Source organism: Rhea americana, unplaced genomic scaffold, assembly GCF_003343005.1.
Source record: "Rhea americana isolate MKP2758 unplaced genomic scaffold, rheAme1 scaffold_38, whole genome shotgun sequence".
NCBI classification, from domain to species: Eukaryota; Metazoa; Chordata; class Aves; order Rheiformes; family Rheidae; genus Rhea; species Rhea americana.
The window spans coordinates 2,808,967-2,830,847 of NW_028186512.1; the positions used below are offsets into that span (position 1 = coordinate 2,808,967).

Consider the following 21,881-nt stretch of genomic DNA (forward strand, 5'->3'; position numbering starts at 1 on the left):
AGAAGTTTTGTGCTCCTAGAAGTATCATTCCCTGAACAAAATACAAAACTAGGGTCCAGAACATATGATTACCCGAAATACAAATAGAGAAATATAAATCTGGTAACTGTATTCAGCTGATATGCTGAATCTATTTGATATGCTGGATCTACTTCCATCATAATTATTAGATAGTTTTGCTCTGCACTGCTAACCACTCCCCACTATTAAACCCAGAAGTAACTGCCTTCTAACACTAACTGTAAAGACAGTTCACATAGATGTATGATTCGAGTATCATCTGTACTGAAATATGGACACAAAAGTGTCTGATTCTTGTGGTAGGTCAAACCCAGATGAAACAAGAAAGCACTTAAAACTCACAAGAGGTTGAGGTTCTCAGTCTGATTTTCACACTAAAGTATTCAGATTAACTTCAGAAACTAATTCAGTCTTCCGGATCCTTATTGTAAGAAACTGAACACATAATCTTCATGTTTAAAACAGCTACTCTTCTTCAGTGATACCAGACTTCCAGCAATTTAAGTTTTTGTTTGAACTGTCCTTTATTATATGCTGCAAGAGGAAAAAAAAAGCAGTAAGCAATCTTCAAAATAGACAACTGAATCTAGGTTATATGTTAGATACTTTCATACACTAATGTCAAGGAGGTATATTCTCATCACATGGCTCTTATAAGGTATTCACCAGTTCAAGAGGCATTGACTCAAAAATGTTCAAGTCAAGGAGAAAAAAAAAAAACTCTCCAAGGACTTCTGCAGACCAGAGTTCAGCTCTGAGATATGAAATGAAACATGGCAGTAAATGCTAAAACAGGAGTGAGCAGCATAAGATAGCTCTGATCAGTATTTCTGAACAGATTCTTATCCTTTACTATTTTCTTCACAGAAAATGCATTTCTATTTCCAATTCAATTTACTCTTCTTGTGCCTGATCTTTTTAAGCAAAGCAGAATGAGAAAATCCACCAAACAAGAAATGCTTTTTGTAAAAATAAAAGCTATGTGTTTATATTCAAGTATTGTCTCATTTTGACAAATCTCCACTATGGGAAAACATTTTTCATGCTGTACTATGAAAAACAAACTTCCATTTGCTTTGTGTAAACTGTAATCATCTGTATTCTTGTTTTATTGTACCCTTTATCCATTGGTGAGATAATAGAGATTTCGTATTTCTTAAAGAAATATGCTTTGTATTTTGTAGTCAGAAAATATACATATACTATACTTCTGAATATTCTGCAATCCAAGAGAGAGAAAAGTTACTCACTGGCTTGTCAGTTCAGGGGCTGACACTTCACTTGGTGTTGTAAGGCACAAAACAAAACTACTCTGTACCCAGGATTTACAGAAAGATAGCTACACTGGCAAGGACTGGTCAAAACTCAGAATACTTGAACCGCTGAAACTAATACGAGGAATCAAACATACTTCCCTAGGTTCTATCTCATAATCTGGAAGGGAAATGTTGATTTATTTGGTTGATGTTTATCCACAAAAAGTATCAACTGACAGAATTTTATAATATATATATTTTTATGAAGGTTGGGAAATAGCTGAGTAATTCAATGACTAATATAGTGACGAGGGATGTGATTCCTACCCATAGATCACATCATGCATTAATTTTCTGCAGTTAATTAGTTCCTGAAATGGGGCAGTAGAACTATGTTGATGTCTCTCAAAGTACACAGCTAAAACAAAGAGAATTCACAGAAACAGAACATCAAAAATGTTCATGAAATCCATCAAGACAAGTATTGCAGGCCTCCTTAGTAAATCTAGAAGAAACATACATATTCCAACAATTAAAGTGTACTTTTACAGTGATGGAAAAAGGACGTTGGGTCAAAAATAAGATAGGAAGACAAAATTACACTGCACTGCCACCTAAACTGGACACTTTTCTGTCATCATGGACCTGCTGGGCAGCCCCCAAGGTAAGTGCAGATCTCAGCATAATTTTTACCAGCTGCTCTAATTTAGAGTAGTCACTTCAGAAGGACTTCCCACAAGCCAGCACACCTGGACTACAGATCACCCACTTCATCTTCATGTACACAGACAACAGACTAATCCTGCTGCAGGACACTGAGAGCTACAGCCTGCTGCCAGGATGATACAAAATCGCCAGAGGGACTAGGAGCTAGAGCCCAGTTATTACAAGAAAGGGGACAGCAGAGTATTACCATGGGGGAGCCTGGATAGGTCACTGTAAAGCTATCGATTACTCAGATTTACAACAGAGCATTCTTTTATATATATATATATTTTTGTTACAGTAGGCAGTATGTATGGAAATTTTACTAATGTTTTCAATAGTTTAATTTTGCACATCACTTACACGATAACTCATTTGCTCTTGCTTTTTTAAAATTTTATTTTGTCCTTTTACAAATCAAATAACAGTATTCTGAACAAGGAAAAAAGTAGCATTCATAGGAAGAAGTGACAATGAACCACCTACTAATAAAAAAACTAAATTCAAGAGCAGGAATTCTGTGAGAATCCAGGAGAAGCCTGCAGTCAGGTTAACTTACTGATCAATGAAAGCAACTTAAAATACAGCTGAGACGAAGCAGAGATGCAGTAGGTAGCTGGAATACATAAAGTTTGGGAAGCAGAATTCCCACCTTCTTAGCCAGTCTCATCCAAGGCTAGCGTATGTGGAGCTCACAAGAAGAAGAATCAAAGGGAAAAAAAAGGTGGAAAAAGTGTCACAGAACAGAGATCATACAGCTTCTCTTAACTTACATGAAACTGCTGAGAAATGAGAGGGAAATCATTTTTCTCCTAATGATCTGTAAAATCTGGAAAAGTTCTTGAGTCTGAAATGGTCTCGCTGCTGCTTATATAGGAGTATGTGTGTGTACGTGGGTGTATATACACACATGCAGTTTTGGATTTGTGATGACTGATTATTTAGCTAAGGAGGAAAGTTAGAGCGTTAGGACTGTATTTGGAGGAGAAATAATTTTTAATAGTTTTTTTTTGCAACACTTCCTATCTTTTTAATACAAAAACTGTCATAAAAATGACTTCTGAAAAGTAATCACTTTTAAGTATTTTAAGTAAATCACTGAAGTGAGAAAACTTTATTCCTACTTTAATGGTAAGCGTCCAATTAGCGGTGGAACCACTACTGCTACAAATACTCACTACCACTAGGAAAAGGGAATCTTGTATGCTATGTACAGCCTGTAATACTGCACTCAGGAAAATACATAAAAACCCATGCAATTTTAGGCATTTGCTTAACCCTTTTCTGAATCATAGCCTAAAATGTTCTTAGTATTATTTCCGGTCCAGTAGAATTATTAAGTTAGATGAATGGAAAGTGAATAACATCAGGTAATTTGTCTATTCTAAAGAAGGGATTTCTTCTTTTAGACTTTTAACACACAATACATTCTTCTCTGTCCATCCTTGCTTCATTAATATTAATAAAAGCTTGTGTATTCAAGACATCTATAATACTGAATTACATTAGTTAGTGGCTCTAATTATGTTATTTCTTCAATTCCACATTGACTCCCAGCCTTACTCATTTTAACAGGTTTAAATAAGACTGTGATTCATCATTTACAGAAAGCACATTACATAAGTTACACAGTTTCACAATTGAGCACAGTAACTGTCTGCCTGGAAGCTACAAATAGGAATAGAGAGGATTTTCCACCCTTAGTTTGAAATCAAACTTAGCCTACTTGTCAATCATGTGAGCTCTGGCTAAGGAGAACAGAAAACATTCATCACATGTTTTAGATGTTCCAAACTAATAATAGTCTGGGACTGATTTTCAGAGAAAGATAGAGCTGTGCTTAGAGAGGGCTATGAATCCTGAGTACAACTGCTGCAAATAAAAGCTTTGTATCTTTTTTTCTGTTGTATTCTTCATGAGGAAAATCTACTCCTTATGCAGCACATATAATACTTTCGCAGTTCTAATGAAAAGTGTTAGCAACAAGCAGATTGTACAGCACCAAACCTCTAGTATACTCAGCAGTGTACTGTGGCCTACAGATGTGATTCCAATAATAGTAAGTGAGCTCATCCATAGTGTAGAAGATTATTCATTAGGGAGAGAATAATGTAAGTGATATGATCATTACATCACCTTTTCCTGTACATTATTCTCACTACAGCTGACAGGGAAAACATTTCTCAGTTTTAAGTTACATTATTTTCAAATTTTGCAGAGTCTAGATAACAGTGATGTTTGAAAATACATGTATTTTTAAAAATTCATTTGATAACAGACAAAAGAAAAGCTAAGCTGGCAGTGCTGGATCATTTGTTGTGTATCTATTTTCTTTGGATAAAATAGATATTCCATAGTATTACATCCCACTTCTATTAATACCATTTTCAGCACAACTAGCTATCTTAATTTTTATGCAACTGTTCTGAAGAAATAGCATTTTGAATCTACATAATGAAGGCTTGTGGCTGAATGACAGTATCAAGTGTTATCTGATTAGTGTAAGAAAAAAGAGGTCTTAATATTAAACTCAAAAGAAAACAGGTATAAGTTATAAACTCAAGGAAATTTATATTCAGATTATAGCAACAGTTCAGATAACATATGGCCATGAGGATGGAGTCAATGAAAACATATGGAAAGACTTCTGCGCTTTCTCTTGTGCTTTTGGTAAGAAGATTACATCCCTATATGCAAAGATGACGAGAAAACCACATATGTGATGAATAAGAAGGAATTTATCATGATAAACATTGTGTTTATTGATACTACTGCATGAAAGAAGGATAATGTAAACCAACAGCAGATACCTTCCTAATTTTGAGTCTACAGCATTCATCTTTTTGATATTATTATGGAGTTTTTAGTCTTATTTTCCCAAATCAGACTGCTGGTCCCCAATGTCCTCAGCACCCGCCATAAAAATGAGAATTATGAGTTTGTAAAACCTGTAGCCTAGAATACATTAATACAGACATACATGTTTGTCTATCATGGCCTTGTTTTTAAAGTTTTCACTAAATAAGAGTATTTTGATGATCTGGAATGTTCATTTGCTGAGACATGTAAATACTGCATAGCTCTCTTAGAACTAAATTAATTTAGGAAAAAAAAAATACCAGTTTCAAAGTGTAAACAGTAGTCCTGTTTGTACAGCAGGCATTCTTTATACAATTAGTACAGTAAAGCCTTTACAATAAGCCCATTCCCTGAGCTCCAGAGAGCTCAATACAGTATATTTGATGGATTAAATATTGAGGTGGAATGGGGAACAGGAACAGACTTTTCATTCAATTATGTGTCTTATATGTCTTATATGTATTTGCATAATCACTTGTCACCATCCAGTATTAACAGGAAAAAAAATGTCTTTAATCACTGGCTTAATCATTGGGAAGTGAACTGATCTAAATACTCTGTAGAGGGAAATTATCACAAAATATTTATCCTGTTTTTGTCTTCTTTGCTATACTATCTACTTGATGCACCTATTACCTTCATAAGGATTTCCTGCGCACCAAGCTGTTTTACCACGTGTTTCTACTTGTAGTACTGCATTGTTGTTACTAAGCTGCTACCAAGCAGTGTAGTGTCAGTCTCTGTGCTACAATATCAACAGATAGTCTCCCATACAAGATGAAAGAAATTCAGGAAACCTGCTGGTAGATATAAAATTTTGTTCTTCTTTTATTGCTATCATTTCCAGATATGAATGGATAAAGAGTTTTTTCTTTTTTTAAATTCTGACATTTCTGTACAATCATGTGTGAGAATTATGATTAATAAGTTGTCATTAACTGTAATATTTTCCTAATCTAAAGCGTATTAATGTTCAGAGAGTCTACATTTTATGAATGTAGATATACTTGTAGACTGGTGATCTTGGAAAATGGTTGTTAGGAACCAAACTAATTTTCTAAGTGGTAGAATAAAGACAGTATAGTTTACTACAGGTTGGCATCTTAGTTAAACTAGTATTACTTGTCTCTTCTCCTTTTCTGTTCCTTTCTTCCCTGGTCCTAGTTTTCCAGCCCCCTTGTAGGTGTTCTGTTTATTTTGGATTAGCAAGTGGCAATATGGGGTATGGCTGGTGTAGAGCTATTTGTAAGCAGTTTGCCTCACAAGTACACTGATTAGGCAACTGGCTACTGCTTCTTGGGAGGCAAGAGATGATGAGTTTTAATAACTTTCTTCCTTCATGAAGGCAATGTTTTCGGTTTCTTAATGTCTCTGACATCTCCACTTCTTTAGTAGATTTGGCTGACCAAAAGATTTACAGATTATTAGAGTGGACAAGTAAACAGTCTGAATGCAAAAACCTCACTTCCGTAGAAAAAATGGAATAAAACTATACTGGAGAAGCTGAAGGGCTGGAAACAGAAATGGGTCTCAAAATCCTCATCTCCTTAGAGTGGGGAGTAATGAATGATTTTACTGTTACTGATATTAATCAAATGATTTCCCTCCTTTTCTCCTCTGCTCCAAATAAACAATTGAAATAATCTTCTAAAATATTTCTTTTTCCCTTTAATCAGTATTTTCATGATTTTCTTTTAGTTAACTTCCTGTATGCTGTTGTTTAAATTTTGGAGGGTTCATATTTGCAAGTTTTTCTTCTCAAAAAAAGAAAAAAGACACACTTTTTCATTGTAGAAGTGGTATTTTAAAATAATCACTTGATTATAAGTGGGCCAATAAGAAAAACACTAAGTATTATAAGACCATACAACAGTGTAACTATCCCTAATAATTATAAAACAAACTGTTATTTTCTGTGACATCTGGACTAAACCACATGGTTTATAAATGTTGAATTCAATTCTTCTTTGTGGTAATAATGTTACTTTAATCAACAGATATCAAGATGAAACCTATCATTAACAAGACTCTGAGAAACTGATTAAGGGCARTTTTCTTAGTAGATATCCTCCATATAACCAAAGTGCTCATAAGAAGTCCCACAGCCAAATGCTTTACTATCTGCACCTCTCAAAAGACACTTGTGAAATAGGGAAGCACTATTCTCATCCCCTTGCAGGCATGGSAAGCAAAGACATCATTTTTCTGCAGCAGAAGGCCTTGCCGCTAGCGCTTATTCTGGCTCCTATCTGCTGACGTGGTTGTGCCACTGGAACAYATACCCGCCCGGGGTGCCTTTGCCCCCTCAGGCTATGTGTCTATCCCTATAACAAGTTGTACTGGTAGGAAAAAAAAAAAAAAAAAGCTGCAAGTCAGGGCAGAGGCTTCTAGGTGCCAGTGCTGCTGTGCCACTGGCAGTGTGGTTGGTGGCTGAGGGTTGACCTGGTACGGAAAGACAGTTTCTTTCAAGCAGGGATGTTTTTTTGACAGCTGACAAACTTGTGTGGAAACAAAAGACAACTTTTTTAGAAAACTCTGCATTGGAGATGAGGCCAGAGGAAACATATCTCTTTGGTTCCAAGGACACATCTCGTACTGACAATGCCAGCTAAGTGCTTCCAGCCCCCTTTCCTCATGACTGATCATTTCCACGCCTGCACTGACGCCCTGCTTGTTCCAATACAGCTGTCTATGGAGCTGAATAATAAACCAGATCAGAGAGCTAATCCAACTTGAGAAACACTCCCCCTYCTTTTGTTTTTCCTCCTCTCTTTGAGGATATGCTGTTGAGAGAAACACATCGAACCACGACCTGAAAAACCGGAAGTCAGATCCTCCATGACATTACAGTCAAAAAGAAATTAGGTACCTAATTACCTCTGTGCATTTGACCTTACATGACCTGTTTCAAACTGTGAGAATCCAGGTCTTCACTTTTTTACTCTGGCACCCTAATATACAGTTAATCTCCTTTTCATTTATTTAATGAACTATAGTTCAATCTGTCATCATCTAGATGCTAAACTTGTATATATTTCAAGAATTTAGTATCAATAAAAGTACTAAAAAAGTTTATTTAAGTCCTAGATCAAAGATATATAAATGCAACAGTACACTGAATATATTTGCACTAAAGATCTAATTGAATTAACAGTTCATACAGCTTCGACAGTCAGCTTGTCATGTCTTCCTTTGCAGCTTGATTACTTCCATTTTTGATAGAGAGATTTAAAAGGTTTCCTCCCTTCCCYGGGGGTTAAAGACAGTGCTGAACACTAATTAGCCACCTGCACCAAAAGAGTGCTACAGCTTGTTTACCTTCCCAAGGCTGCTGTACCCTTGGGGAAAAGTCATATTGTGGTGGTTTTTGCTTTAAACATTTCAAGTCCAGCTCCTTCAAGAGAAGTTTAAGAGTTTATGCAAYTTTTAGCATTCCTGGGAGAAGAAAAAGGCCCCTTTTCTCACAGTACTACCTAGATTCCATAAAAGAAACAATAACTACTAAATTCTCTTTCTCTTTTTAACTTTTCCTTTTTCAGTTAGCATACTATGCTTATAACTCCATGTGATTCACACATTTGGCGTCAGCTGCAGCAGTCTGCTTTCTGTAACATGAAGAATGGGATCCTTGAAAATAAAAAGTAACATTTAGCATTCATGTGGTTCTTCCAAGAGCTGTGCCCATGCTAACATCRAAGTCAATAAAAATATATTTTAAAAAATCAGAAATAAAAGAGGCCTCTTTCAAATCCTTAAATGCAATGATGTTTAAGTGTTCTATTTTTACTGTCAAACTGTATCTTTGAAGGAACCATTATTTAGGATTATCAGTTGATATAATTCAAACTGCATTCTACACTTTGCTTGGCATTTTTCATCACTGTGACTTGCTAAGAACGGTAACAAACGTTCCGCTTTGTTTGTCTTTTGTATGTTCTGATTCAGTGGCAGGCAAGTACTAGTTATGGGCCTGATCTAAAGCCCAGTGAAGTCAACTGGAATGTTTCCAGTGATTTCATTAGACTTTGGATTGGATTTGAAGTGCAGCAATTTACTCAACTCTGAAGCATAAATTACAGACATAAAAAACGAATTATTTGTGTGTTGCTGAATTACTGACAGCAAAATGTATGATGTCAGAAAAATAATAGGCAGAGATAGCCTGCACAAGTTAGAAAAGCTTAAAATAGAGCCAAAGATAGAGCAATACCCTGGCAAGAGTAGAGGCAGTCCCAGCTCCAGAGCTGATGGAGGAAAGTTGAGTAATTTGACAGACAATTAAATGATTAATCTAGTAGGAGAAGATGCTATCTGTCTTAGTCATCACTCTACTGCCTGATCACTTGGATGAAACGATGGTCTGCTATCACAGCAGGAAGAGTTTTGCTTCAGCAACAACTGATGGAAACTCCTTTGGAAATGTTAAGAACTCCAGTGGCCTAAGCTCAGAGCAAAAGCGGATGATGTCAGCCAAACCACCAGTAGAGTTTATTGGCAGAATAAGCATGACAATGTTAAAGAGAATTGATTGTGAATGACATTTAAACAACAGGAAATCAAACAATTGCCCTCTGAAATATGAAGATTTATTTTAATGAAAGATCTCCTAAATATACTACTTTCCTAAAGTTTATACTATATCTCTTGAATTAGGAAAGATACAAGGAACTAAGCCCTTGTTACAGTCAAACTTACTTAATTTCCCCTTGTCTGAAAACTTCAAGATGTTGGCATCTGGTCTTGGCTACCTCCGAGAAATTAACCCGAATATTTGTTACGAAACGGTCATTTGGTTGAATCAGCTCAGCACAGCTGAGTATTGTATTTCAGCATGCAGTTAATTCAATCACTAAAGAGTAATTCCTCTTCATAAAAAGATTAATTATTCTGAAATAAAATCTTTTTTTGCTGTTGTTCTGGAAGAGAAGACCCAAGCAAGAGCTGTTATCATGGAATGGTTTGTCATGCAATAGTTACGTTAATCCATTTCTGTAGATGGGTAAGACCTTAATATTCAAATACTGATATCCCCCGTTTCAGGAGTACTTTTAATTTTCAGAATTTGTTTTTAGTTACTCTTTAACTAGGCACATATATCATAAAGTTTATCTTATTAACAAATCAGGAAGGATTTATATTTAGAGATGTCTTTCAATAAGGTATTCTGTGTTAAAAGAATGCTAACAGGTATGTGAAATTGGGATTAAATGTGGGTGAAATACCTTTATATCAGAAGGTAATATATGAAAAAGTCGTTATGCAAACTAGAAATTGTATTTTTAAAAAAATTTACAAAGACGCAAGTTCAATTTTAATGTACGGTTCATATCTTCAGTTAACAAATGTCATCTGACATAAACTTATATGAACAATTAATTTAAGCTGTAGCTATTATTGATCTGTTTTTAAGTAATTTTTTTGTTATTAAGTCTTCTTCCTTTCCCAAAAGCAAACAAACAAAAAAAAGGTAAGTAACTATAAAGAACTTTTTCACATGCCTTTTTTTATTCAGCTAGAATAAAACACAGATGTTTTTTCTCATCCTTTCCTTTCTCCACATTTTGATTCTCTTTTTTTTTTCGTAAGAGCAAAATAGAAACAAGGACAGACGGGGAAATAGAGTATTAAAGGTAAGACATATATATTTTTTAATTAAACCAGATGCCACAGTTAAGAATATGGATAAGGTTTTGGGCACATAAATCACAGCTCTGTCTTAACGTATATTCATTTTTTTAACTATATTAGTCTAATATTTCTTCTCTCTAAAAATATTTCCTCACTTATTGCATTAAACTGTCATGGTTACAGTAGTACTATCCAGGCTGTAAAAAAAAGAATGGGGAAATAAAAATGGTACAGAGAAGATACCCATGGAATATATTTTGAATAACTAGAAAGAAAATCCGAGTAACTGAAAATGCTTATCTTTAAAAAAAAAATCAGTGGAAAAGAAAAGATGTATTTCTGCACTAATATTTTCCTTCCTTTTTACACTGGTTATAGGAGAAACTGCCTTGTGTTTCTTAAATAGCATATGTTTTCTGCCAGAGAGATCTCTTACAGAACTTCATTTTACAGGTGCTGACTTCCTTGTTTCAGTAAAGCATATGCTCAACTTTATATATGGATACTCCCCATTAATTAATTTCAACAGAAAATAAACTATTTGATATCAAAAACTTCATTTCACTTTATTAACCAAATATTTCTGGTTTTTTTGGTAGCAATCTCAGGCAGGAGTTTCACAGACATTTTCCGACATAAGATAGGCAATTAGATAGTATGAAAATTGACTTTCGGTTCTTAAAATTTTATTTAATTTGGGAACCAATATGATTTAGTGGCTAGACTAGCTCAAAAGACAGGGAGCCAGAAGAGTCCAACATTTTCAGGAAGGTTGAGCCATAGACCAAACGACCTTGGGCTAAACACTTAATCCTTATGTTCCTTAGCAAAACCAGCTGCAATACTGGGTCAAAACACAAACAAAAAAACTCGCTGAGAAACAGATGCTTAAGTCTGGTTCAGTTCTCCAAAGCAAATAAATTACAAAAAAGAGCAAGACAAATATGGCATGAGAACAAGACATTGCTTTAGCAACCTTACTAAATCAAACTGAGACGCAGCTGCACTGAAAGCCTACACAACTACAGTGTTACGTATCATAGAGCTAAGACCCAGCATGCGATAGACTCTGATGTCTACTTGGTTGTTAAAGGCTCTCACTGAACCTGGAATACCTCTCTGATTTTGGAAGCAACAGTGGAAATCCATGGAGTAGCATCCTATGAGGCGAAATCTAAGTTTCATACACACAAAAGGAGACACTAGGTCAAGGAAATGAGCACTAGCAGCATTCAATACTTTCTGTGTTTGGTTGATACATGTGTTTACTCTAAAGCACTGTGCATTTTTACTGTACTCTATCAAAGAGAAAACAGTTGTCATAGCCTTCATTCCAATCTGAGCATTAGCTTAGACTATGTCATGGCAAATAGCAGATACACAGTAAATACAAAATTAATCTGGCAATAAAGATACAAGAATAGAGAACCGAAACCCATCCAGCTTCCTTTTACCGATGTCAGACACTTCCTGGATGATCATGTTCATATCAAATTTTGATGTTCTAGCTTCCTCATCTACGAAATGGATCTAGTAGCACTTGTTGAAAAGGTATTGTGCTTTGAGAGTGAGACGAAAAGTATTGTAAAAGATTATTTCTCAGAAATATCTTTCAGGTTTAAAAGGTCTGCAGTTCTGGAGAAACTGCACATTGCTAACTATGGCAGCCTTACTTGACTCTTTACCATTTCAATTTATGCAACATCCAGTTAATTTGTTATGTCATTAAAAACATTCTGGAGTAGAGGGATAGACAGTTTAAATGCTCTTATGTGTCATCTTCAGCTGAATTCATACTACATTTTAAAAAGAATGTATATTAATTCTTTACTTAAAAACATGTATAAGCCCTGCATCCTACTGAAACGTCACACAGTGTGTGGCAAATATATACTTTCAAACTTAATGTTACTTGCAGTGGTTCACAAAAAGATAGAAACAAAACTGTATTTTCAGCAAAGTGCACTCTATTTGTTATACTTCTTTTCATAATCTTAATCTCAACTACATGCTTCAATAATGTTACTTCACACAAAAAAAGTATAACTAGAACTTGATCTAACGAAAGCACTAATGTATCACTTAGTGTCGTCCTCTCGTGGGATCAAGCCAACAAAGCAGCATATTTCTGTGCCTAGCAGAGGCAGAAAGCAGAAAAAACAAGTACCCTGCTGCCTTTTATACACCTCAGAGTTGTTGTAGTACAATGCCTTGGAGACAGACCAGGCTCAGAATTGGACATTTTTCAACATTTTGCTATGGAGCTGGGCTGCATCCTTCATGCTTTCAGTCAAAAAAATCTCTTCTATTTTTTATCTTTCTGTCATCATACACCGAGCGTACTGATTATGTTCTCTTAAAGTGTCAACTCAGAAGTGACTGCTGTGTTCTTTTTCTCCCTCAATTTACACTTGAACATACCATACTAAAATGTTCAAGGTGCTAATGACATCTAAAGGCTAACATGCTGAACTGCAATCTACTGCCATTATTCTTACAACCATAAGGAAGACCACTGTACCTGTGCTCTAACTACTACTTTCACTTAATTCTGTTGCTGAAAACAGAACAGGCAACAGAAAGCTTCCGTTAMAATGGCAAAGAAAGGAAGAAAAGTTCTTATTACTTAGTGAAATTGTCTCATCCACAGTTCATCTCAGTGATTTTTTTTAAATTAGCACCATACATTTACTAGTAATATGCTTTATTTTGATTTTAATAATTAATATTATTTCATATTACTGTATTTGCACTTAAATTAAGCAAGGCTGTGTCAGTAGTATGAACAGTTATTCCAGTACACATAAGTCAAAGAATTCTGCAGCATCATTAGAACTTGATATATTTGAATGATATTTTTTCCAGCTTACCTAAAAGACAGCGTCCTCCAATCATCTAAAACTTTCTTCAACATGAAGAAAAGTACTTAGTTTCTAGCAAATCCTGGCTTTGTGCTTGATTTAACTATGAGGCTAAAAAACAGTGCTTCTCCTGCGAACTTCTTCAGGTCTCTAAAACAAAGTAATTTAAAAAATCAGTTAGTTTCTTTTTATTTTAATATATTTGCATTTGTAAAATAAAATTATTTAAAATTAAATTTTGAATTAACTAATGTTGAAGCATAAAATTTTTATTCTGCTCAAATAATTTAAGTTGAAGACAAGTGGTATTATTTAGCAGTACAAACTTTTTGTTTAAACGGTAAGGAAAGTCAAGCTGCTGAACAGATTAATCTCTGTTTGCTAAAGTGCTAAACCAGTTCCTGATAAACAGCTTTTTCTGCTAGTAAGATGGCAATATTTTCTTCATTTCTGTTTACTCACTTAAATGAATTATCCCCAGCTAAGAAACTAAGAGGGAGATCAAGAATTTTTTTTTAAATATATTCTTTCTATCCATAAATAATAATAATAAAAAAAAGTTGGAAAGAATGATCTCTACCAGTTCTACAGGTACAGAAGATTGGGTGATCAAACCAATTAAATTTCCTTATWATAAAGTATATTTTCATTTAAAAATATGGTTTTCAATGCAAGAGAGAGAATCCTTTAAAGAAAAATGTTCAAATACATTTATAGTAACTTTTTTTTAAAAAAATAAAAGCAACTGTAAAAAGTCATTTTCATGAATTTCTTTCAATTCCCATATACATCTACTAGGAACTTGATAGGAATCACAAATAAAAGCTTAACAATTATCTCAAACCTATGTAAAGCCTATGTAAAAATTAGGAATCCATGTAAATGGTTTGTTGAATTCTGAAATGTCTCAGATATGTAGACACAATGTGTCCTATTTGTTAGCAAAAATAAAGCTAAATAATACGTAAGACTGTAATCAACACATTTTAATGGTTACCAATGAGTAAAATCAACCTTTAAGAAAAAAAGACAACCGTTAATCCAATATTAAAACCAATTCTTTAAATCAAAGTTTTCTGATCACATATATTCTGGTTTATTCACTTTGAGTTACAGAAAATACTTTTTCTGCTTTTGAAACAAACTACTGCTACCAAACTCCTCACTTACAGCTGAGGTCAAACATTTACTTCTATAAACAGGGTCATGTCCCTGCACTTCTTTACCCACACCATGGATTCCTGATGTCCATCTTTTGCTGACATTAATGCACTTGCAGCCAAGTAATCAGCTGCATCAGTCCCCTGCTCCAGATGAACACAAATTTGTTGAAAACATCAGTAAATTATTTTTTTATGAAGGACAGTGTAGACAGAGAGAAGGGAGCTGGAACAAGCTCAAGAAAAGGCAGGACTGCTTTTTTCTGTAACTCTCTGCACTTAGATTATTATGAAGAGACTAAGGAAACAAAAAGTACACTTTTTTAGTACAGTGCAAATGTTCTTTACCTATAGCAATATCCTAGACTGACTTGAACACAATTACTCACATTTCATCTTTATAGGCCTAAGGGCATTCTTTTGTAATGGATACAGATCTGCTCCCATCCTTCATCTCATTTCTTTGGCCTCAGAGCATACTTTCAGACCATGCACCCCTCCAAATCTTTCACCTAACTCCATAGCTATACTGGAGTCCTGAATTAATGAATTTAATATTTCTCTACCTACGTATTATCAACCTCACTATTTCCCCCCTTTCGTTCTCTGTTCTTTTCTGATCACCTCGTATCTCATGTAATAAATTTTGCTTTGAATTTACTGAACAGCCCCTCTGAAGGCTTGCAGATATATCTTCCCACCTCAGAGTGAATATCTGACTGTGAAAGGCATCACCAACTTATGAAGCTTCATTCATTTAACCTTAACCATAAGGCTACCACTTAACTAGGCTCCTCCTCTTCCCCTCTCTCCCCCNAAAAAAAGGACACAAGCAGCTCGCTCTTCAGTCTCTTCCCTTCTGGCTGATACAACTTTGGAACTAACTTGTTAATTTTAACAAATACGACAGAGGAACGAAAGTGTCAGTGATGCTAAATTTCTGTAGTGTCAAAAATACTTTTGGTAGTGAACTGTGACCAAAAGGTCATGTCCAGCTCTTTTACTCTGTGTTTTTCTTACTGTATGGGAGAGTGGTTGTAACTACTTGCTCTCACAGGAATCTATTCCACAAATGCAAACCAACCCTTCTATTGCTTGCTCTCTTGTGCTGAGAAACTAAGTTATTGACTGTAACATTAGTTGAAAGTTTCATGGTATTTTTAAGGAATGCTGGCTGCAAATGTTAAGCACCTTAAATCTGATACTGTATTAAACATACATGGATTTAATACATGGAACTAAAGCAGCTGAAGTAATAGGCCAGTAGTTATAGCACTGGCAAAAACTCTGGAGAAGGCAAAATGTTACACGATTTTTTTTTTTTTTGAAGGATGCTAATTTCAAACTTAAGTAGACTGCATTTCTGCAGTCCCTTGAGATGTAATGAAAGTATGTAATACTGGGAGTGTGTGATCTTTCAATTGTGCATACAGCACAAACTTTCAGTCAGCTATAAATAGCATCTAGAAGTAATGCAACCACTACTATATTCTGCTGTTATTACATCGTGCTATTCTGCAAGACAAACATGAAATCAGACCTACTCTTCATCAGCAGAATTAAAAATAGGTTTGTCAACACATACAGATCCATAAAGAAAACTGGTTTTGTTGAAGTTGTTTTTTGTCGTTTTGTTATCCCTCTTTAAGCCTGATCCATCACCTACTAAAGTCAATGGAAATCTTTCTATTGACTCAATTAAATGTTGGACTGAACTATTTAAGCTACCTCTCATGACCAKAAAAGTATCATTTTCTAATCACCAGGTAACACTACCTGGTGTAGGGTTACCTAGTAACTATTTGCTGTTTTATTTACTGTTACAGTATTTTGTGTATATCTTTTACAAAGCTTCTGCATGAGGAGAGCAACTGTTGTTTTGCAGGTATCAGGATAAGCGTAAGAAATTTTAAAGATTCACAAAGGGTCTAAAACCAAGTTCCTACTCTTCCTACCCCTCTAATCCAAGAAGTACAAGTCTCTCTCTAAGCTTATGAAAATGAGTTACTACCAGGAGTCAGTTCATTTAGTGGGCAGGAACTTTAAAAAACATCAACTAGCACACAGAACTACAGTGAATACTCTCACAAACAACAGAATACACCTTAGAAGAGTGGATGGAATAAAACACAGTATTTTAAATACTTGGGATCTATTCATCTGATGGAGCACAATCTTACCAAAAAGGAGTTAAACTAAAAGTTTGAATATGCTGTTCAGATTTGGTTGAAAGGGTTTGGGATAACTCTAGCTTAACTACAACACTGTCAGTCTCTCAGTCTAAACTCTGACACAGATTTAACCTGGCACCTCACTAGAACCAAAACCTGTCATATCTTTGCCTGTCTGCTCATTCTCACCCTCATACTTCTCTCTCTCTTGCATTGGTGGTTGCGTAGCAAGAGCACAACAAAATGGCTTGGAGAGCTGATATTGCTGAAAAGTATCCTGGGGCTCAGGGCAGAGGAAGCTTAGCTGTCAGCCAGGTCCGTTTTCTTGGTGTACTGCAGTGTCTGGCTGTATGAGGCTGGGTGCTCGCACAGGGGCAGGCACAGCGCAGGGACAGGACCAAGCAGCTAGCCCCAGCAAAGCACTGCTTCTTTCCAAGGCACTACCAGCTTAAATGTATACTGAACTACAGCATGGGAAACATGAGACCAGGTATTTCACTGGGTTATTTTTAAGCCTCCTGTCTTCAAAAGCACTGTTCACATGCTAACAGCCTATTTAACATACACAGAAAGAGTATATTGAATTAGGCCTCACTAGATCGGTTTACATAACCTGCTGATTAACTAATGTTTTGCATAACTTGATACCCTATTTCCACCAAAAATGGTCATTTCAGACAAAGTTAAAAATCTCATCATGAACTATTAAGCAAATAGACAATCTAAGAAGATTTTTTTAACCACATTGTTATCTTTTTTACTCTGTCCTTAAGCGCTAGATTTTATAATCATCATTAATATTTACCCTAGCTAGATCTAAGTGCTTATTTATTTTTTAATTAATTCCCACTAAAGGTTTTGGCTTGATAATATGTTTTAGCGACGAGTTCCTAGCCTAAATAAGCATTTTGTTTAAAAAACCTACCGAATGTTAATTTGTGTACACTTCTCACTGCTTTCCCACTATTGAGTTACAGGAATTTTACACGTTTCATCGCATCTGTTATASTATTTCCGAGAAAGAGTAATGCAACATGAGAGTTATCACTTACTATTCATGTAGTTACATACATATACTCAGGGCATAGTTTTAACAACTCTCTCCTTTGGCAAAAAGGCAGCTGACGTGATTGCCCGCCTCCTCCTGCRCGCTCAGTACTGATTCCTGTGACACACTTCTCTTTCAGGGATCTTAACGCATGATAAAAATTACTTGTCCAAAAAAAAAGAGAGAGAGAGAGAAAGCATAATTCTTTAAAATGTTTCCTGTTGCATCCCACAATCATCTGTGGGTTCCAGTGAGCCCTGAAGGAGGCAAAGGCACTGCTTAAACTAGTATCACAGCCAACATTYTTTGAAGCGGGACAGTGACTAACGCTCCGCCCCGCCCCGCGAGGAGCCCCGGCCACAGGGGCGGCCGGCGGCAGCCCCGCCCCGCTCCCCCCGCGGGCAGCCGTTAGGGAGGGCGCGGCGCGCGCCGCCCGCCGCGGGCGGCTCCAACGGCAGCTCCGGCGCGGCGCTGGGCGCGCCCTCCGCGGGGGGCGTGCGGCTAGGCCGGATTTACGCAGCTTTTGCGACACGACCGCCGTTAAAAGGGATCCATCCCGCGCCCGCGGCTTTCTCGCCCTCCCTTCAAAGCACGGAAAGGCATCTCTTAAGTTACAGCTGCAGCCTCGCTCCTTCGTCCGTGACAGGGACCCTAGGGGCGGGGGGAGGGGAYGGCGCACGCCGCTGTCTCGGCCTGGCTGCGTGGAGGAGCCGCCGCGGTGCCTCARGCCGCTTGTTTCGGGGACGCTTTAAGCCACAGAGGGGAAAAAACAGCCCCACTCCCGCTCGCGGAGCCGGGTGTCTGCGAGTGGCGGGGAAGGGATCGCACAGCAGCACACTGAACTGCGCGTTAACCTCACACTATAATTGGGCAACCAGAGCCCGCCCGGCGCACACGAGCTCCGACACCGCGCGCCCGCCGCGCTGAGCCCAGCCCCCGGCGCGCCGCGGCGGGCGGGCACGCGCCCCCCTTCCCCCCGCCGCCACAGCCGAGCGCGGGCCCCCGCGCTCTGGGGGAAGGGACACATTCCTGGGCGGTACCACTGCGGGGGGAGGGGGGGAGAGGGGGACGCGCGGGCGACTGCCTTTCGCTTCGGCACCACCCGCTTCCTTAAAGCCGCCCAGCAGGAAAAAAAAAAAACGCTCAGAGGAAGCCCACGCCACGTGCCGCTTCCTCCCAGAGCCCCTGAGGCTTCTCACCGGCTCTTTCCTCCCCTCTGCGACAAATGGTACGAGCCACAGCCACCCGCACAGGTGTGGCCGGTGGGACAAACCAACTGTGGCCGGGGGGGGTTAGGGAGGAGGGGAGCGGTGCGGGTGCGCGCCGGCGCGCGCGCGCATTTGTGTGTGCGTGTGCGTGTGCGTGTAGAAGAGCGATGAGAAGTGGCGAGGCGGGAGGGCGAGACCGGGACGGGGTTGGCCGCAGCTGCATCATCGCAGAGCGACCGCCGCGGGAGATTGAAGTGCCTGCGCCGCCGCCGGGGCCCTGGCGAGGCGAGAAGGAGGCGGCGCCGCTGCCGCGAGCCGCCGTGCGGGGGAGGGAGGGGGGAGCGCGCCCGCCCCTCCGGTAAGTGCCAGTCAGCGGTGGGGGGGGATCCAGGGCCCGTGCGGTGGCCGTTGGGGGGCGGTTAACCCGTGTGCGTGTGCCCGCACGGAGGGCTGGGCCCCTCCGGCGGCGCCGAGCGGGCCCGGCCCGCGCCGATCCGTGCCCAGGGCAGAGGCGGCCGGGCCGGGCCGGGGAAGCCGCTGCCCTTGCGGCRGGCTGGCGGCTCTAGGCCCCGGGCTGCTCCCCCACCCTCCTCAGGACCCCGGCTCGCCCTGAGTCTCCCCAACGAGATTTGCCGGCTGGAAGGATTTATTTTATGTCTTTATATTCGTTTAATCAGCGCTCTCTGGAGCGAGGAAGGCTGCACGTGAATCTGGCCGCGAGCTGCTCTCCTCAAGGTTGCAGCTTTGTGAAGGCGTGAGGTGGTGGAGGTGGTCATGCGCCACCCTTGGGTGCCCCCGTGCCTGGTGCTGGCCCAAGTGTTAGCACAGCCAGGCAGTGAACTGAATCGTAAAGCTGATCCTGACTTAAAAATAAAACCAATAATTTTTTTAAAAAAAGTTACTAGCTTGAGTCGGTTTCCTGAGCTGACTGTGTAGGCACTAGCTCTTGGTGTAGAGGAGCTACCAGTGGCTGGAACTCCTGGGTTTTGTGACAGCACTGGTAAGCCACTTGGGGTACAATTTGGTCATCTTTACCTTGAAGGAGTATTCATTTAAATGTTGAAAGGTTTCAGGTGCCTTTTGATTGATGTGTTTCTCCATATGGCTTTGAAATTGTGCATGTACTGATCAGATTTCTTTCAGGGGGAGCTTCACCTTTTTAGAAATAAATGGCTTCTTCTATAGCAGTACATGAGCAAAAATCTGTGTGGATGATCRTTGCCTGATTGACTTCAGGAGCTGGACAGAAAAAGAGAGGGCTTTGGGGGAACTGACAGCTATGTGACTCTAATATTATCAGTTTATTCACTTACCAGAACTATATTTGCATTCTGTCACATATAATTTTGGGTGACCTCATGCATAAAGGCACTTTTGAGTCTAACAGACATGATGAAAAGCATTTGCCTTTCCTCTAACTAGTTTCTGAATCACAGTGACACAAGGCTGAAATATGAGGGAAGACAAATTTGTGAACATGTTAGAGGATACATCTGGCACTGAAAGTGACTAATAGAATGAGGAAAAATGGAATGTTCCTAAGAAGCTCTGTAACTGGACACTAGTTGGATAATTCACAAAAGCATCTAATCTTACCACCTAAATCTACAGAAGAAGCAACTGTCACATGGAGTATCTGTTATCTTTGATTTCTTAAGTGAATGTGGTAGCTGAGTCAGTGCCAGCAATAGTTTACAGTTCAGCATTGCATTGGGCTCTTTCCACCTTTTGGGGAGAAGTTTGGGCTTCTCTCCAGTCCCTCACTAGCGTTCATACTTCACACTCCCTGTCTTAAAGCCCTTATATCCCCTCWCTGCTTAATCAGCTCCCTGTGTATTAGAGCCTCAGGTGTCATCAGGACTTTCCTTTTACTTCTCTTAGTTTCTGTGCTTGTTTACAGAGACCACTGGGCAATTGCATCTGTTTCCACTAGACTAGCTCCTTGCTGGCAAATTCTGTGAAACCTGGGCCTTTTAGGAAAAGGAAGTGTGATACTGYTTATACAGAGCTTCTGCAGTACTCAGCCGGGCTTGTAACTCTTGCCTGTCACATCACAGCCTCAGTCATAGCCTTCCCTGGCTTTGTTTCTGTTGTCGGAAAGTAAAAATTAGGATTTTCATATAACTGTCAGAAAGGAGAATTTTGAGGGTGGTAGCAAAAGAGAGGATAAGGCATTTTTTAATGCTTCTTACAGTGTCTGCCTTAAGATCAGTGACCAGAAATTCATTCCTTCCCACTTCCCCACTCTATGACTTCAGAATCTGTTAAGTTAAACTAGAGAGTAACTGGTAACATTTTACTTACCACCCATGTGATCCCATCTCACCACTGAGAGCTTTCTAGCTTTTCCCTTAGGTAAGTTAGAAATCTACAGTAGAAAAGTCTTACACATTTGGAAAGCTGGCTGCCTTGTCAGATTTTGTTCACTGAAATCTTTCCTTCCCCCACCTTCTAAGGCCTGTCCCTGAAATGCCAAGCAAAATTTAGTTCATTTTATTATAATTAAAAGCATGTTAGTTGCTGTTTGCTGATAAAAGAAATACTGAATGGAGATAACCTTTTTTTTAAAAAAAAAAACTGTTTGTACCATCCCACTTTTACTTCCATTTTCCTGTCACTGGACTGCAAAAATAATCTTACAGTTTAATCTGTTGGGGAGAAAAATAAATATAAGGAGAGGGGTTTAGTCTGTGGCCATCCAAGTGTCACTAGAGCTAAAGAGCTCTGGCATAATGCAGTGTCACACGCACACGAAGCCCTGGGCGGCGCGGCGCGGGGCTCAGCAGCCTGCCCTGGGCCCGGCTCGGCTCGCTGGCGCGCCGTGCCGGGGCGGCCGGCGGGGCCTGGGCCGGGGCAGCTCCGCTTCCTGCCCCCCCGGGACTACAGCTCCCAGAAGCGCCCGGGCTCCGGCTGAAAGCGAAAATAAACTCCAGGTTGCACTTTTTTTTTTTTTTTTTTTTTTTT

General features: G+C 38.9%; 1 protein-coding gene and 1 long non-coding RNA gene across 5 annotated transcripts in view; one reads left to right on the plus strand and one right to left on the minus strand.

The window, feature by feature from the left end:
- Window positions 1-438: 438 nt before the first annotated feature.
- On the minus strand, window positions 439-17,868 carry LOC146591250 (uncharacterized). Its single transcript, XR_014896847.1, has 3 exons — window positions 17,714-17,868; window positions 13,340-13,480; window positions 439-555 (listed from the first exon to the last, which is right to left on the minus strand). It is a non-coding gene; the product is annotated as an uncharacterized LOC146591250 (long non-coding RNA).
- A 991-nt stretch (window positions 17,869-18,859) lies between these two features.
- Window positions 18,860-21,881, plus strand: part of OTUD4 (OTU deubiquitinase 4) — a 34,795-nt gene continuing 31,773 nt past the window's right edge. For 3 of the 4 annotated variants that reach the window (XM_085313195.1, XM_085313198.1, XM_085313197.1), the window contains exon 1: window positions 19,053-19,275. The gene's annotated coding sequence lies outside the window, so the exon portion shown is untranslated. Of the gene's footprint in view, window positions 18,938-19,052; window positions 19,276-21,881 lie in introns of those variants that run through there. The other variant, XM_085313196.1, reaches the window with a different exon arrangement.